Source organism: Myotis nattereri (assembly GCF_964212035.1).
Source record: "Myotis nattereri genome assembly, chromosome: 15".
Classification (NCBI taxonomy): domain Eukaryota; kingdom Metazoa; phylum Chordata; class Mammalia; order Chiroptera; family Vespertilionidae; genus Myotis; species Myotis nattereri.
In genome coordinates this window covers 43451092-43468937 of record NC_138090.1, presented here as the reverse complement: position 1 = coordinate 43468937, position 17846 = coordinate 43451092, and positions in this window count along the sequence as shown.

Sequence of the window (17846 nt, the reverse complement as noted above, 5' to 3'; positions counted from 1 at the left end):
ACTAAAGTTGCAGTTTCCCAAATGATCTCTAAGGGCAGGACTGGAGAATTGATTTGCTAAAGTGTTGCTGTTACTTCCTGGATGGAAACACTGGGAAATGGACATGCTGCATTGGTCTGGAGCAACAGTCCATCTGCATTCTCCGTAACCACAGTCCAGGACCCACCAGCTCCATGGCCCTGAGTGCGGGAGAGTCACAACCCACAGCGCACAAAACCGATTCCCTTCCCCAAAACTCACACATTGATTCTGTTGTCAGAGATTACAGAAACTGCTGTCTCCAGCTTCAGTTTTTTTTTTTTTTTTTTCCATGGGATTTAGGAGAGAATGAGTTAAGACGATCTGGGGAAACTTTCCTAGACATAATCGGGCACCTCTATTGTAAAGTGTGCAAAACAAAGATCTTTATCCTCCCCCCTTCCCAACCTGATCCTCCCCAAATCCTCCTCTTCTCAGTCAAGGTCAAATCCATCCTACCAGGAAATCTTGGCATTATCCTTGCTGCCTCGCTTGCTCTCAGTGACCAACATTCTTTGTTTCTGTAAATTTGAATACTTGAGATACATATAAGTGGAACACACTGTTCTTATCTTCTTGTGACTGGCTTGTTTCATGGAGCATACTATCCAGAATTACCATTTTTATAAGGCTGAATAAGGTGCCATTATATATGTATGTGCTACATTTTTTATATTACTCTGTCTATGAAAAATAGAGTTGTTTCCACCTCTTGGCTATTGTGAATAATTCTGCAATGAATATGGATGTGTAAATATCTCTTCAAAGTCCTGATTTCCATTCCTTTGGATATAAAAGCAGAAGTGAGCTTGCTGGACCACATGGTACATGGTAAGTCTATTTCTTATCTCCCTCCAAATTGTTTTCTATAGTAGCTGCACCATTTTGCATTTTCACCCACAGTGGGCCCGGCTCCAATTTTTCCATTTTGTGCCAACACAGGTTATTTTCTATGTTTCCAATAGTGACCATCCTAATGGGTATACAATGATATCTCATTGTTGTTTGGATTAGATATCTCTAAGGATCAGTGATGTTGGATATCTATTCACTAGAGGCCCGATGCACAAAATCCATGGAAGATGCTTGGTCCTGCTAGCCCCGGCTGCCTCCGCCTCACAGCCCGGGCTACCTCGAACTGCTGCCTTATGACCTCACCCCCTGCTCACTGGTAATTCTGGAAGGTCATTCCACCATCTGGTCTAATTAGAATATTAGCTTTTTATTATATAGGATAACCATGCTGGCCATTTGTATGTCATCTTTGAAGAAATATGTGTTCAAGTGTTTTGACCATTTTTTAATCAGGTTATTTGATTTTGTTGTTGAGTTGGAGGAGTTACTTATATGTTCTGGATATTAACCCCTCATCTTATATGACGTGCAAAGTATTTTCTATCATTTCATAAGTCACCTTTCACTCTGTTGATTGTGTCCTTTGATGAACAGAAGTTTTTCATTTTGATAATATCCAATTTACATATTTTTCTTTTTTTCGTGAGTTCTTAGTGTCATATTCAAGAAATCATTTCAAATTCAATGTCATGATGCTTCCCTCTATAATTTTTTAAATATATTTTATTGATATTTTGCAGAGAGGAAGGGAGAGGGATAGAGAGTTAGAAACATTAATGAGAGAGAAACATCGATCAGCTGCCTCCTGCACACCCCCTACTGGGGATAAGCCCTCAACCAAGGTACATGCCCTTGACCGAATTCGAACCTCAGACCCTTCAGCCTGCAAGCTGATGCTCTATCCACTGAGCCAAACCGGTTAGGGCACCTGTATAATCTCTTTAATGAGTTTTATAGTTTTGGGTTTCACATTTAGGATTCAATCCCATTTTGACATAATTGTTGTTTATGGTATAAGCGATGGTACACTCCATTTGTTTGCATGTGGATGCTGCTGTTCAACACCATTTGTTGAAAAGACTGTCCTTTCTCCATTGAACAGTCTTGGCTCCTTTGTCAAAACCATTTGATTGTGTCTTTTGACAAATAGAAGTCTTTATGCTAGTGTCACCATATTTTGGTTACTCAGCTTTGTAGTAAAATTTGAAATTAGTAAGTGCAAGACGTCCAATTTTGTTCTTTTTTTCTAAGATTATTGAAACAATTTGTGGGCTCATTGAAATTCATTATGAATTTTAAAATGGATTTTCCTATTTCTGAAAAAAGTCGTAGAGAATTAGATAAGGATCATATCAAATAGGAAGATATTTGGGGGTCTTCCAACCCATGAACATGGATATTTTTCCAGTTATTTTGTTTCTTCTTTACTTTCTTTCAGAGACATTTGGTAGTTTTTAGTGTATATATCTTCATCTTATTCATTAACTTAATTCTAAGTATTCTAGTCTCTCTGATGCTATTTTAAATGAAACTGTTCTCTTAATTTTATTTTGGCATTGTTCATTTTTGTTGAGAAAAATGGAAATGATGCTGAGTGTTGATTTTGTCTCCAACAACTTTGCCTTTTTTATCAGGTCTTAATAACTTTTTGGTGTGTGTGTGTGTATGTGGAAAAATTTTTAGGGTTTTCTATGTATGATTATGTTGTATTTTTTAAAAGATAATTTTTCTTCTTCCTTTCCAATTTGGATACCTCTTATTTTATCATCTTGCATGGTTTTTCCATCCAGTTCTTCCACTACTATAGTGAATAAGTAGGAGAAACATCATCCTCGCCCTAACCAGTTTGGCTCAGTGGATAGAGCATCAGCCTGGGACTGAAGGGTCCAAGGTTTGATTCCAGTCAGGGGCATGTACCTTGGCTGAGGACACATCCCCAGTAGGGGGTGTGCAGGAGTCAGCTGATTGATGTTTCTCATCGATGATTCTAACTCTCTATACTTCTCCCCACCTCTCTGTAAAAAATCAATAAAATATATTGTTTTAAAAAAAGGAAAACAACTTCCTTATCTTGTTCATTATGTTAGTAAAATTTTCCAAGTTTCTCCATGGAAGGTTGGGTTAGCTGTGGGATTTCATGTGTAGCCTTTATCATATTTAATAGTTTCCTTCTATTCCTACAGCTCCTGCCTTTTGTTAAAACTATAACCACTTCCCTCTAGAGACTTATTTTACCATGATATTCAATCTGCAGGCCAGAAAATAAAGTACTGTTAGACTGAAAACTCATTTAGCTGGAAATTCTCCAGTTCCAAGATCATGAATACTAGGTTGGGCCATTTTTATTGCCTAATGAATTATTTAAAAAGAAGTAAATGCCTTTTCACTTTCTATAAAGTTCCCTTGGCCCCAGAGATGGACAGAATTGGTATCATGCCTTCCACAACATACATGGATTTTTACATACAGAGTGGGACCTCATCTTTTTTGAAGTTAATGACAGAAAGAAATAATAAAAGCTCATGAGAGTAAAATACTACCTGATGATGAGGTCATAGGAAACATTGCGGGGAAGGTGTTTCCTACGCTGACATTACAGAGATGTCTGGGGAACAAGTCAGGGGTCACCCTGGGGTTATGTGTGGTCAGAGAAGAAGTGCAGCCCTCTCCTTACACATTGTCACATGAACAAAGACAATTGTCCTTCTGCAGAGGTCAGGACCATCCTCTGGTGACCTTTACAGAGCTCACTGGGGACTGTGAGTGGCTGAGATGTCTCAGAATGTAGCAGGACCCCAAGTCCCAAGCCCACTATCAATCATTTTTTGGTCTTTTAGCAGAACCCAGAAGAGTGCCCACCCTGCTAGAGAGCAACACCACAGTCACAGGGCATGAGAATGCTGTGGTCCTGATGTGCTACTCAACTGTGATCCTCACCTAGTGGATCTTCAATAACATGAGTCTGTAAGATCATGAAGCTGTCCTGGAGCAAGAGAACCCTCGCCATAGACCCTGTCAGGAGGGAGGATGCTGGGAACTACCAGTGTGAAGTGTCCAACCCCATCAGTTCTGCTGAAAGTGAAGCGGTTGAGCTTAATGTAAAATATTAGTGACCCTGCTTCCCTCCTCTATGTTATTAAACCCTGAATAAATTTCTTTCACCCTTAAAATAAATTTGTTGTGAAGTCTTCCTTAGAAGACTTGAACTGAGTCAATAAATTCTCAAAGTGAGAGCTAGCATTGAGGTTATTGTTGACTGAAGCTAACATTCCACACCCGATCCCACCTCTGGTTGGTCCCATTTGCACCATCTCCACAGTGAAGGTGACACCGAGTCCCTCCCAGCAAGGACAGTGGTCATGTGATGACCAGTTGGAGCATGTTATAAGCTTCCAGGAGTCCAAGCTCTGTCCCTTCTCCAATGGGTCCTGTGGAGGGTACCTGGACACTGTTTTGAACAGCAAGAATGTACAGGAGGACTCCCATGTGGGTATCAACACTGATCTTTTTCTTCCTGTTTTACTTCTCCCAAAGTATTTCTAAAGCCCTCTTAAATATTTTTTATTTTACTGACAGTGGATCTATTTCCATAAGTTCAGTAGGACACTCTCTTCCTTGTTAATAGGATAGAATTGGAGATGCTGGTAATACAACCAAAGCTTTGGCTAAAATGTCCTAGTCCAGTTTGATATCCTGAGAATTAGAAATGACTTCACTCTTTATGGAGCTAAGTTTCTCCTGAGGGGTATTTGGGTATCTCTTGGGGAAGAGGGCATCTCCCAAAGCTAGAGAGACTGCAGGTGAAATGTGAACATGAGGTTTGCTAGCATCAAGGGGCTGTTAGAACTCCCATCTTAGGTTTCATAGAAACATGTGCAGCAGAGCAAACTATGTGTGAATGTCAGTTCCTCTGCCCTTAGGTCACTAATCAGCCAAATCAAAGGACACCAGCCATGTTGTAGGAACACAAATACTCTTCTTCCTTGGAGATTTTGTTTGATCAAAGGGAAGGTGACTATAGAGGGAAATGTAATGTCAGAACCTGGCTCTGTTCAGAGACTCTCAGCTATTTTTCACCTGCTTATAAATTGCAGGAACTGATGAAGATGCAAACTGGATCTTGTCTGAAAGATATTTAATGGTGTTTCCCTCCACTGTGCAGAAAGCAGTTTTGTTATGACCAGGGTGCCTTCATGTTGCCTCAGAGTCACTTATGTTTAGATGGGTTCTTTCTGACTGCAGGCCTCTGACCTCTATTGTTTTAGAGCATTTTCTTCAGAAATGTAATCCCAATTTGCAATTGCAGATTTTTTCTTTGCCCTTTTGAAATATACGTAAGTCTCCTTAAAAACTTCTTACCAGTGTTATGTCCCACAGAATATTTGTCTCAAGAGCCTGGGCCCACCCTGTTGAAATTTAATCCTCGTGGTGTCTCTGTGTCCCAGTCTCTGAGGGAGGGTAGTAGCCTAACCTGGGTGAGGACATTTACATCCAAGAGGTGAAAGGAACTCCTGTCAGGATTTCATGAGAAGTGTTACTTTTCTTTTGTGTAAAGCCAGCTAGCAAACACAGATGCCTATGATTCCTGCTGCCATTCTTAAAATCTCCCCACCCTTTTATTTTGAAGGTGTTGAGCTCAGTCTCACTGTCCTATTGCATGGTTGGTCTTCAATAAAGTGGTTCTTGCCTCTTTCAATTTGCCCAATGAATCTTTTCTTTCAACATCACCTACCTATAAGTAGCTGATCCTGTCATCTTGCTCATCTTACCTTATTTTCAAATTTTCCAATATTTCCTTATCTGCCTATAATCCTCCAAATAAATGTTTTTAACTTGCCTCCCTCACTTCTGAATTACCCTCCAAAACAGATGACCTGACTGCCCAGATCATTCCATGGCCCCAGGTTGTCTTGGAGTGGCCTTTGTCCCAGAATCTGAGTGCACCTGCACAGAAGCCTAACCATTAGGAGTATTCTCATTCCACATGCATATTAACTGCACTTTCCAGTGAAAGGTCACAGAGATTTTAAAAAAATATTATGTCATAAAACTCAAGAATTCCAGTAAATATGCAGGATCTTTGTCATGTCATTCACGCACAGGCCTGCAGTCAACGACCTTATTTTGGGCACTCTGTGAGCAGGAGCTCAGGCCGGCCAGACATCACTGTCCTCATTCTTTGTTGATTTTACAAACTCCATGTGCCTGGTCTTAGAGAGTCCATAACCAGAACCTGGGAAATCAGAAATAAATGTCTCTTCTGGTTCTATTTTCTTTTCGGCTCCTTGTGGCCTCTGTGACATTTAGCTCTAATCCTTGGAGACCTGACCAGAGAAGGATTGTGGATAAGAAAAGGTGGTTATGACGGGGGACGTGGAGGGATGATGTCTTCTCAGAGTCAGGATGAGAAATTATAAAGACTGTGAAGGTATGGATGTTACGCACTATGTGGGTTTAAAGGGACTTTAGGTGCCATGGAACAGGGCTTTTGGGGAACTCAGAATGGAGGTTAGAATTATGAGTGAGAGGCCGACTTTGCTATGGCGGGAGAAACCACTGGAGCTGGTGCAGTGAAAGGTGGGGGAGTCCCATTCCCCTAGACTTGGATGGGCATGAAGGGTGAGACACAGGGTAAGGGAAATGACAAGGTAGTTGAAGACTCTGTATAATACCCTGACATTGGGACAAAAGGGAGCACCAGGCTGGTAGATGACATGTGTTAGGGGTAAAGGGGAGAAGGAGATGAGCATCCGATTGGTGACTAGGAGTCTGAAGAGAAATGAGGAATTGTAGAATAGGGACACTATGAACATAGAAGATGAATCCTGGGAGTTCAGGATTTGTACCAGGAAGGGAGTTGTAGTGCAGGGTAGTCAACCTAGAAAAGGGGTTGCATGGAACTGGGGTGAGGTGGGGAATGCAGGGTAGGCTTTGAGTTGAAGACAAAATTGGTGGCCTGAGGTGTCCTGTCTCCAGTTTTGACCCAGTAGAGACATGTGCAGCTGGATCTCAAAGCATTTCCCATAGGCAGCAGTTTCCACATGTCCTGAGAGAGCCATGAAAGGACAAATTGAATTCTCATACCACTGGACATGGCTCAGCTAAGTCAACAAGTTAGCTGTGTCCCAGGGCATTTGTGTGTCAGTGAGTAAGTCTGACTAGTAGCCTAGGGACAGACAAGGGAGTAGCTGGTGGTGTGTGTTGGGGGAGGAAGAATTGAGGGCCAGGATAAACTGGAGTGAGTGGAGCCTTTTCCTTCTTTCTTGACCAGTCAAAGTGAACTTCCTGTGATTCCACAGGTGAAAGCTCTGTGACAGGTCACAGGGCTGGAGTGGTAGGTCCCCATGGTCTTGGCTACCTGTTCTTATCTTATCCAGGATGTGTCACTTCCATCTGTGATGGATGCTTCTCTCCTCACCCGACATTATGTTGGGGGGTGTGATAGAACCCAGTTCATGATGAGCATTTCTGGCTACTGGGTCACCTTACAGCCCATGTTCAGACTCTCTTCCTCTCCTGAGGCCTAGAAGCTGGTCAATGGCTGTTGTTCTATTGCCTTAGAATAGAACCAAACCATAGGAATGTACACGTCATTCTCTATGAGGTATCACAAGAGGCTTAACAAAGCACCTTTCATTCTTCTAACATTGATTAGATGAAGGTACAAGCAGAGAAACTTCTCCTTTACTCTGGAGGGTACCGTCCAGCATGGCCCAGACTATTGGAGCCATGAAAGCCTCTTAGATGTGTCAGACCCCTGAATGGTCAGAGTCGTGGATTACCTGACAGCTCATACTTTGCTTAAACTGCTGATCATTAGAACTGACCCTAACACTGTTGTCACTGTCATCACTGATGTTATTGTCATAGAGCATCAACAGCAGCAGGCATCCACTTCCACCCTTCACAGCACACGTGTCTTACTAAGGCACCTAGAAATCTTATTGTTTTGTTCATCTTTGGTGGGAGAGTCTCTAGTTCTCATATTGAGGATGACTGTAGGTCTCTGGGTATTTAATGACTTAAATTTGGGATGAAATTAACTTAGAGGATGAACACATCCATTTGTCCCACTAGGGAGGGCCAACTTCATTGGATAACAATCTGTGAAATCACTTATAAGGGCCTGCAATAGGTTTAATGCATTGCTTTTGACATTTTGAAATTCTTTTTTTTTCTTTATTGATTAAGGTATTACATATGTGTCCTTACCCAACCCCCCCACCCCCCAATTGTTGAAATTCTTAATTACACTCACTATACTTGCTTACTTCGCTAGCAGAGACCCCCGGCTGGAAAAAATGGTTTGAGCCTGACCGGTGTGACTCAGTGGATGAGAGTCTACCTATGAACCAGGAGTTCATGGTTCTATTCCGACTCAGGGCACAAGCTCAGGTTGCAGACTCCATCCCCAGTGTGAGGCATGCAGGAGGAAGCCAATGATTCTCACTCATCATCGATGTTTCTGTCTCTCTCTACTTGTCCCTTCCTTTCTTAAATCAATTAAAAAAACATTTTCTTTTTTTTTCTTTTTTTTTTTCATAAAAAGTGGTTTGTCCCTATTTGGGAGGTGCCAGTTGTAATGTGACCACCAGAGGGCAGCAGCACAACAAAGTAATCTAAAGGAGCTGAGAAGGAATATGAAGGGGTTTTGGCTTTCTCTACTCTAATGAGCAGGACCACCCCTTTCCCACCCCTGTAGCTCACAGAAAGGAAGGTTCTGCATCTATGATGTACTTCAGAGATTTCAATTTAAAGAAATCACAGAAAGTTGGCTTAAATATGAGTAGCATTAAACAGATACAATAAAGTCTACACTAAATACTGGTCTTCAGGAAAGTACTGGGGAGACAGGATAAGAAGAGTGTGTGTGTGTGTGTGTGTGTGTGTGTGTGTGTGTGTGTGTTGTTGATGATGATGATGGGACAGAAAGCGCCTGAGTCCTTATCTTCAAAGAGGGAAGAACTTGGATTAGATAATGCCTGAAGGGGGTAAAAACTGTAAGTAGCATCAAAGCACGTGGTTTAGAGAAGACTTTGGTTCCATCTAGGGGAGCTGTTGTTGTTTGGGACAATATCTTCAGCATGGCCCAGACAGAGAAGCCGGGACCTTTCTGTGATTACTTTGAACAGAACATTGAGACACAGAGCTTATCACAGCACCATCCAGTGTTGTCACACATATATACAGGAAAGAACATCCAAGGAGAGGGAGCCTGGAACGAGGTTTGTTCATAGTGTGAATATCAGACACAGGATAACAATTTCATGTTTCACCTGCAGGAAAAGTTAAAATCTCTTTAAGGTTTTAAGTGATCAAATAACACAATATGCCCCCTCTGGGTCTTACATACTGATTAAGGTTTTTCTGAGAAACCCAAACTTCTTGGTTCTTTGTCCGAATGACATATGATGGGCAATGACATGTTCAATGTGGATGTTTTGTTTTTGATATTAGGAACATAGAATTGAAAAACTATAATCGCTGGTTTATGAACCAGTCTGTAAATGATCTGCCTTCCTTTTAAGAAAACTATTACTTATTTAAGTTAAATTTTACTTATATATACGGAGCTGACTGAAGTTGCAGCTTTGAGAATGGTCTCCAAGGGCAGGGCTAGAGATTTTTCCAGGGAATACCTGTTATTTTCAAGGTGAAAACACTGGGAAATGGACTGCATTGGTCTCAGGCCAGAGCCCCCTGCAGCCTCTAGGACCCACCATCCCCATGGCCTGAGTGCTAAGAGAGGAACAACATACACCTCACGAAACCACTTCCCTCTTCCAGACCCACACTCTGAATCTGTTGTCAGAGATTTAGGAAATTGCTGCCTTCAGTTTCTCTTTTTTTCTGTGTGTTTTCCAAGGGATTTTGGAAAGAATGAGTTAAGCCAATCTGGGGCTTCTCTCCTACACAGCATTGGGGTAGCTTTAGTGTAACATGTGCATAACCAAGATGTTTATTCTCCCCACCTCCCAACCTGACCCTCCCAGAACCTTCCACTTCTCAGTCAAGATCAATGCCATCCTTCCAGATGCTCGGCTCAGAAATATTGGCATTTTTCTTGATGCCTCCCTTGCTCTCACAGTAATCTCTAGTCCATCAGCACACATGCAGTCAGTGTACACAGTATGGATAGAACATGAACACTCAGGTCCAAGCCACCGTCACTCCTACTAGAGGTTATTGATACAGTCTTTTAACTGGTTTTAATGCTGCCTCCTTAACCCACCTTATAGCCATTTCCCCAGAGTAGGACCTGTGAATTCTTAGAGTTGAATTATTTAAAAACCCAAGTCAAGTCATCCCTTTTCTTCCCAAAGCCCTCCTGTCACTCACACCTCAATTATGGCCCACAGGGTCCCACATCAGTGTTGCTCAAAGGCTGTTCTGCACAAGACAGGGAGTTTCCTCCTGAAGATCAAACAACTCAGTGCTTTGGTTGAGAAAGTCTTGCAATTAAGAACATATCAGGTGAAATATACAGGACACTGAGCAATGTGGTTGGTCTACTTTCTATCCCAGGCTCTTTATCTCCTTGCAGATCACCCTTTGATAGTAGAGCCCTAAAATGTCTCGTCCCTGTCTACACTTCTCATGCCATTTGCCTCATCTCATCTATTCTGGCCACAGTGGCTTCCTGACCTTCAAACATAGCAAGCATCCTCCTGGCTCAGAGTCTTTGCCTTGGCCATTTTCTCTCTCTAAAATAATCTTTCTCCAAAGGCCTACATGAGCCCTTTATCCCTCTTATAGGTCTTTCTCAAATTTCTCATAGTCTTTGAGCATTTCCTTGACAATCCTATATAATAAAACGATAATATGCTAAGTGTCCAGTCCCCTGGTCGTCTGTTCAACCAATCAAAGCGTAATATGCTAATGGATCCTAAGGTCACTCAATCACTTGCTATGACATGCACTGACCACCACCAGGGTGCAGATGCTTTGACTGGTAGGTTATCTTGCTGCTGGGGTCCAGCTGATTGGGGCTGAGTGAGATGGGCCAGACATGCCCTGGAGCCCTCCCTCAGTCCCTCGCGGGCTGGCCAATCTCCTGTGTCCCTCCCCAGCCCTGATCATGCACCAGTGTGGTCCGTTGGCCTGGCCTGTGCAGCTTGGCAATCCGAGCTGAGGGACCCCTCCACCCTGAGTGCATGAATCTTATGCACCTGGACTCTAGTTTTATATAAGAAAATAAATCCCAATCCACCCACCCACTCCCTCTCTCCTTCACACCCCTTTAGAAATGCTGCTTATTCATTTGTTGATTGCTTCTCCCTCATCACTACAGTGTCAGCTACTGAAGCCAGTGACTTTTGTATCACCTCCAATCACTATAAGCTTGTGCAGAAATTGTGCTCATTGCTCACACAAGTAATTACTCACTGGTGAATAATATCATGCTGGGAAGTGAATACAGTCCCTTCGATTTCACTGTCTGTAAAATGTGAATAATTTCAGCCCTGTCAACATGTAGGAATCATGGGATGAGCCTCCTTCCTGATATCTATTGCTACATAACCAAGAAGACCCAAACTTAAAATCACTGCATGTCTGACATGATGAGGGACCTGAAAATGACAAACTCCAATGATGATGATAAATGATCAATTTTTGGACAAAGTACTAAAGACAAAAAACCTTGGGTGAAGTTCCATGGAGAAGGGATACTGGGGTCCTTTGGAGGGTCAGCCCTCCTGGCTTTTTATGCCTCTCTTCACTCCATCTCTGGAATGACCCTAAGGGATATGCACTGTCCTCATGCTCGGGGTCAGAGGCTCATACTGGGGTTGTCAGTTCAGAATCCACAAGACTCAGTGGGACTATTCTGTCGTCCTCTGTACTTACCTACACACACTATGTAGATCAGACACATGGATCAGTGCTGCTTCTTTTACTGAACATCCTTTCTCTGAGATACATCTAAGTAGGCATGTGTGGCCTTATTCCTCTCTTTGCCATCACTAAAAGATTTTTACACTTTCCCAGGAAAGGACACTTTTATTAAAGGCAGGATCACTGACTGTCCACAGGTCATGATCTGGGTATTTTGAAAGGCAAAGGTCACTGAATGTTTAAAAGCATATCACACTTTTCAAAGGGCAATGTCTATACAATTAATAAGAAGACACAATTGTTTCATTTAATATAAGGACAAGCTCATTACTCTTAAAAAACTGGGTATAGCATTTTTAAGTAGACATGATCATTTTATCATTTGAAAAAACATATAATCTTATTTTAATAGGTGACTTTATTAACTATTAAAGGCAAAGTGTCATTTATCAGAAATCGGTCATTATATATTTGTAAAAGATGTAGTTTATACAAAAGACAAGGCACCTCCTTATATGTGTACTTAGGACAGCTACTGGGGAGTTGGGTGCTCAGACCACTGACAGATGATTATACTGGAGTTTAGTGAGACACAGGCTGCAAAGATTCCCAAGGAAAGGGAGGGTCAGTTCAAGACACCCAGGGCAGGTGAGTCCAGCATGGGGGCCAAGGCCCAGGGCTGTGTGTCAGGTTCAAACTGTAGTAAAAAATAATGTCTCTTAGGGAAATGCTAATCGAAATAACAATGAGATTTTTCAAAAATTAAAAGTAGACCTATAATACAACACAGCAATTCCACTTCTGATTATTTATCCAAAGAAAATGCAAACACAAATAAAGAAGAAATATGACAGCGACCTAAGTATCCATCAATAAATGAATTAATATAGTAGATGTGTATAATGTAAGACAAATACATATAAAAAATAAAATAGAATATTACTCAACCATATAAAAGAATTATATCTTGCCATTTGTGCTGAAATAAATGGCCCTGGAAGGTATTATATTAAGTGACGTAAGTATATGATATTACAGGATGTGGATTCTAAAATGCAAGACAGCTCTGGTTGGTGTGGCTCAGTAGGTTGGACATTGTTCCATGCACCAAATGGTTGCTGGTCCAATTCCCAGTCAGGGCACATGCCAGGGTTGTGAGCTTGATCCCCCATAGGGGTGTGCAGGAGGCAGCTGAATGATTTCCCATTCTCACATTGATGTTTCTCTTTCACCCTCTCCCTTCCTTTTTCTCTAAAAATCAATAAAATTAGCCCTAACCGGTTTGGCTCAGTGGGTACAGCCTCGGCCTGCGGACTAAAAGGTTCCTGGTTCGATTCCCGTCAAGGGCATATACCTTGGTTATGGGCACATCCCCAGTAGGGGGTGTGCAGGAGGCAGCTGATAGATGTTTCTCTCTCATCAATGTTTCTAATTCTCTATCCCTCTCTCTTCCTCTCTATAAGAAAATCAATAAAATATATTTTAAAAATCAATAAAATATTTAACAAATGAAAGTAAATAAAAAGCAGGACAAATGAATAATCAAAACAAAACAAAAATAGGCTCATAGATGCTGAAAACCAACTGGTGGTTTCTAGAGAGATGTGAGTGGGAGAATGGTAAAAATAGGTGAAGGGGATTAAAGGGTGCAAACTTCCAGTTATAAAATAAAAGAGTCACTAGAATATACCAAACAGCACAGAGCATGCAGTCAGGAATATTGCAACAACTTTATATGGTGACAGAGGGTCACAAGAACTATCTTTCTTGCTGATCACTTCATAATGTATATAAATATCAAGTCACTATGTTCTACACTGAACCAAATAGAATATTTTAAGTTAATTATGCTTAAATTTGAAAAGGGACTTAAAAAATACAATGAGATTCCATCTAACACCCACTAGGATGGCTATTATCGAAAACCAGAAAATAGCAAGTGTTGGCAACAATGTGGAGAGTTCAGAAAGATTGTGCACTGTTGGTAGGAATGTAAATGCTACAGCCGCTTTGGAAAACAGTGTGGAGGTTCCTCAAAAAGTTAAATATAGAATTACCGTAAAACCAAACAATTCCACTTCTCGGTACATACTCAAAAAAAAATGAAAACAGGGTCTCAAATAGATGATATTTGTATACACATGTTCATAGCAAATTTACTCACAATAGCTGAAATGTGAATGCAACCCTAGTGTCCATGGGTAGTGAATGGAGAGGCAAAATGTAGTATATACAGGCAATGGAATATTTATTGTTCAGCCTTTAAAAAGGGGAATTCTAGGGAGGCAAGATGGGAAGTAGCTGGAAGCTGCATGCCCTTTATCCCACCCAGGGGCCTGGTTTAGAGATAAATACTGTGCAATCAACTTGAAAAACCAAGTGAGGTGTAGCTGATTGGAAATATTATATCTAAGGAGCAATGAAGAAGCCATGTCGAGAGTGGTAAGAGGAGTAGTGTTGGGAAAGGGATAGCCCCCGTTGAGCAGGTGCGGTGTCTGAGGCCAGAGAGATATCACAGCTGCTAAGCTCCCTCCTGCTGGCAGTGTGGGGTTTCAACCCCATGCAGGGATCCCAAACCCAGAGCAGCAGAGATAGAAAGAAGAGCCCAGGTAGCTTCAGACACAGGGAGCCAGGGGAACGCTGTCTGCCTGGGAGACTTAGACTGCACCTTCCCAGTGAAGGGGTGCTCCTATTGTTAGTAGCCCCAGTCTGAGAAGTTTGCTCTGGGCTCTGACTACTGGAGCGGCTGCATGGCCATGTTTGAGTTCAGTGGAAGGGCCTGCAGGCTGCACCCAGCAGTGACTTTGAGGGACCCTCTACATTCATGGAAGACATTGTGCAGAGGCCCAGTGAATGACTAAATTGTTTGCTTGGGACAAGAGGAAAGGTCTCTCCTACCTCGAGCACATGGTTGGAAATCCACCCACCACCTGTGGAGGTACTCGGACTGTTGGGTTTTTGGCCTGGGGGATCAGTGCAGGTCTGGGATTTTTGGCCCACACTGCAGAGTTCAGAGCTCTAGTGGAGCTGGGAATGTTGGCCCCCAATTTGCTGAGACCTGCTGTGAGGAGAGATTGGAGTCTCCTGCAGGGCTGATATTCCACCCCTTCCAGCTTGGTCTGGTGGCAAAATGGGTCAGTGCCACATAAAGTCGGGATTTGGGGGCTATATTCCCTAGGGAGGCTTTTATTGGGGAGACAGGTGGCCAATGCTTGGCTTTGTGATGCATTGTGGGGAGGCTGATCTGAGCTCCCTGTAAGTATTGCCAGGCAGCCCCAAGAAGGAGAAGTAGAGCCCACACACCACAAATCCTGCAACCTGCAGACAACTCCCCTAACAGGAGACTGTTTGGTTCAGCCCTGTGGAGTCCTGGATACCCCCACTGGGTGCAGTCCTATGGGGGATGGGAGAAAGGCTCAGAGAGAGACATTCAATATGTGACACCCCCAGGGGCTGACAGGAAGTTCTTAGCCCCCTCCTGTGGGCTGGGCCCACAACATCTTCAACCAAAGACTCTTCTGATCTATCCTCCTATCCCGGCCAGGTGAACCTGAACCTGCTGAGGAGACTGCAGGCCCTACCCAACCTGAAGCTGCAGCAAGCCCCCTTACAGGAAACAAGAATTGGTGTCTCCAAGAATGAGTGAGATCATGTGGTATTTATCCTTCATTGACTGGCTTATTTCACTTAGCATAATGCTCTCCAGTTCCATCCATGACGTTGCAAATCGTAAGAGTTGCTTTTTTTCTTTTCACAGCAGCATAGTATTCCATAATGTAGATGTACCACAGTTTTCTAATCCATCATTTACTGATGGGCACTTAGGCTATTTCCAGATCTTAGCTATGGTGAATTGTGCTGCTATGAACATATGGGTGCATATATACTTTCTGATTGGTAATAGAGACCATTATAAACTTATAAACAAAAATAGATACAGAGGCAGAGCTGCCTCAAACAGACTTTCAAACTGCAGCGGGAAGGCCAGGGTGGTAGGGGGGGAGAAGGGGGGGGGTAAGATATCAACTGAAGGACTTATATGCATTCATATAAGCATAACCAATGGACATAAGACACTGGGGGGGTAGGGGAGGCCAGGGGACTCTCAAGGGTGGGGGATTAAAAAAATTAATAAATAAAAATACTTGGTGTCTCTGGTGGAGCCTGAGGAGTTTAGCTTTGAAGCAGAGACTAATTTCCCATCATTGAGTGCCTGACTGTTTAATTCACAAGCAGAGGTTCCACTAGTTGACATAGACACAAACAGCTATCAGAAAAGTAATTACACACATGTACACACAATGTCTGAATGTCTCTGGCACCTGAAACCCACCCAGAAGGACCCAGAACCAACACAACCAGTGGTGGGCTTCAGGCCACACCAGAGTTCAATTCAACTATGCCCATAAATGGCACAGACAAAGGTGGATTCTGCCAGGCTCCAGACCCTGCTGGGAATAATTCCACCTTGAATGGCCACCCCCTGCACAGCACCTCATACATGGTGATAAAGTTTGACCCCTTTAAACACCCAGCCTGAAGGGTTGACGATTGTATCACTGAGCCCATCAAGACACCTGGAGTCTGCACCTGCACGGCAGTTCGCACACATCGGTCAAGGTTGAGCCTCATATTCAACCATCCTAAGGGTGAATCTCACCAATGAAAGGGCCAACAGTAATGAAGTCCCAGTCACAATAGGAACAGCCAAACAATCCACACTAGAGACATACATAGAGCACCCACCTCAGGAGATCAAGGAGATTTCATCACTCTGTCCCACAGGACACCTAGTACAGAAGGCCACCCAACCAAACTTGGAGTCATAGAGAGTTATGGAGTTTTATCTAATACATGGAATCAAACACAAAGAGACAGCCAAAAGGGGGAGACAAATAAACATGCCCCAAACAGGAGGTATATCCAGTAAAAGAGCTAAATGAAATGGAGGCAAACAATTTATCAGGTAGAGTTCAAAATAATGGTTATAAGAATGCTCAAGGAATTTAGTAAGAACCACAGCATGAAAAAGGACATAGAAACCATGAAAAATAATCAGTTGGAAATGAAGAATGCCATACCTGAAATACAGAATACACTAGAAGAAATAGCCTGTAAGCTGGATGAAACAGAGTATCAAATCACTGAATTAGAAGACAAAATAGAAAAAGAATCACTCAATCAAAGCAACAAAAATAAAAAGTAATTTTAAGCATGAGGATAGTTTAAGGCAGTGGATCTCAACCTTGGCTGCACATTAGAATCACCTGGGAATCTTTTTAAAATCCTGATTTCTGGGCCTCATCATTAGTAACAAAGAAACAGAATTTCCAGAGGAATGAGGCCCAGAAATCAGTATTTTCAAAAGATTCCCAGATGATTCTAATGTGCAGCCAAAGTTGAGAAGCACTGGTTTAAGGGAACTTTGGAACAACATGAATCATAACGACATCTACATCATTGGGGTATGAGAAGTAGAGGAAAGTGAGCAAGATCTAGAGAACCTATTTGAAGAAATAATGATAAAATAAACTTCCCTATGCTGGTGAAGGCATATGTCAAAAAAGCTTAGGAAGCACAGAGTCCCAATAAAAATGAACCCAAAGAGACCCACACAAAGACATATCATCATTAAACTGGCCAAGATTAAAGACAAAGAGATAATCTTAAAGGCAGCAAAATAGAAAGTTACCTAAAAGGGTGTTCCCATAAGGCTGTCAGATGATTTCTTAACAGAAACACTTCAGGCTAGAAGGGATTGCCATAATGTATTCAAAGTAATGAAAACCAAGAACCTGCAAGCAAGACTACTCTATCCAGCAAAGCTATCACTTAAAAATGGAAGGCAAAATAAAAAGTTTACCAGACGAAAAAAGACTAAGACTAAAGGAGTTCATTACCACCAAACCAGCATTGCAAGAAATGCTAAAGGGACTGCTTTAAGGAGAGAGAGAGAAAGAGAGAGAGAGAGAGAGAGAGAGAGAGAGAGAGAGAGAGAGAGAGGGAGAAAGGAACATAGACATAAAAATGTTGCAATAAGTACCTATCAATAATAACCTTAGATGTAAATGGATTAAAGGCTCCAATAAAAAGATGAAGGGTAGCTGAATGGATAAGAAAATATGGTCCATATTTAT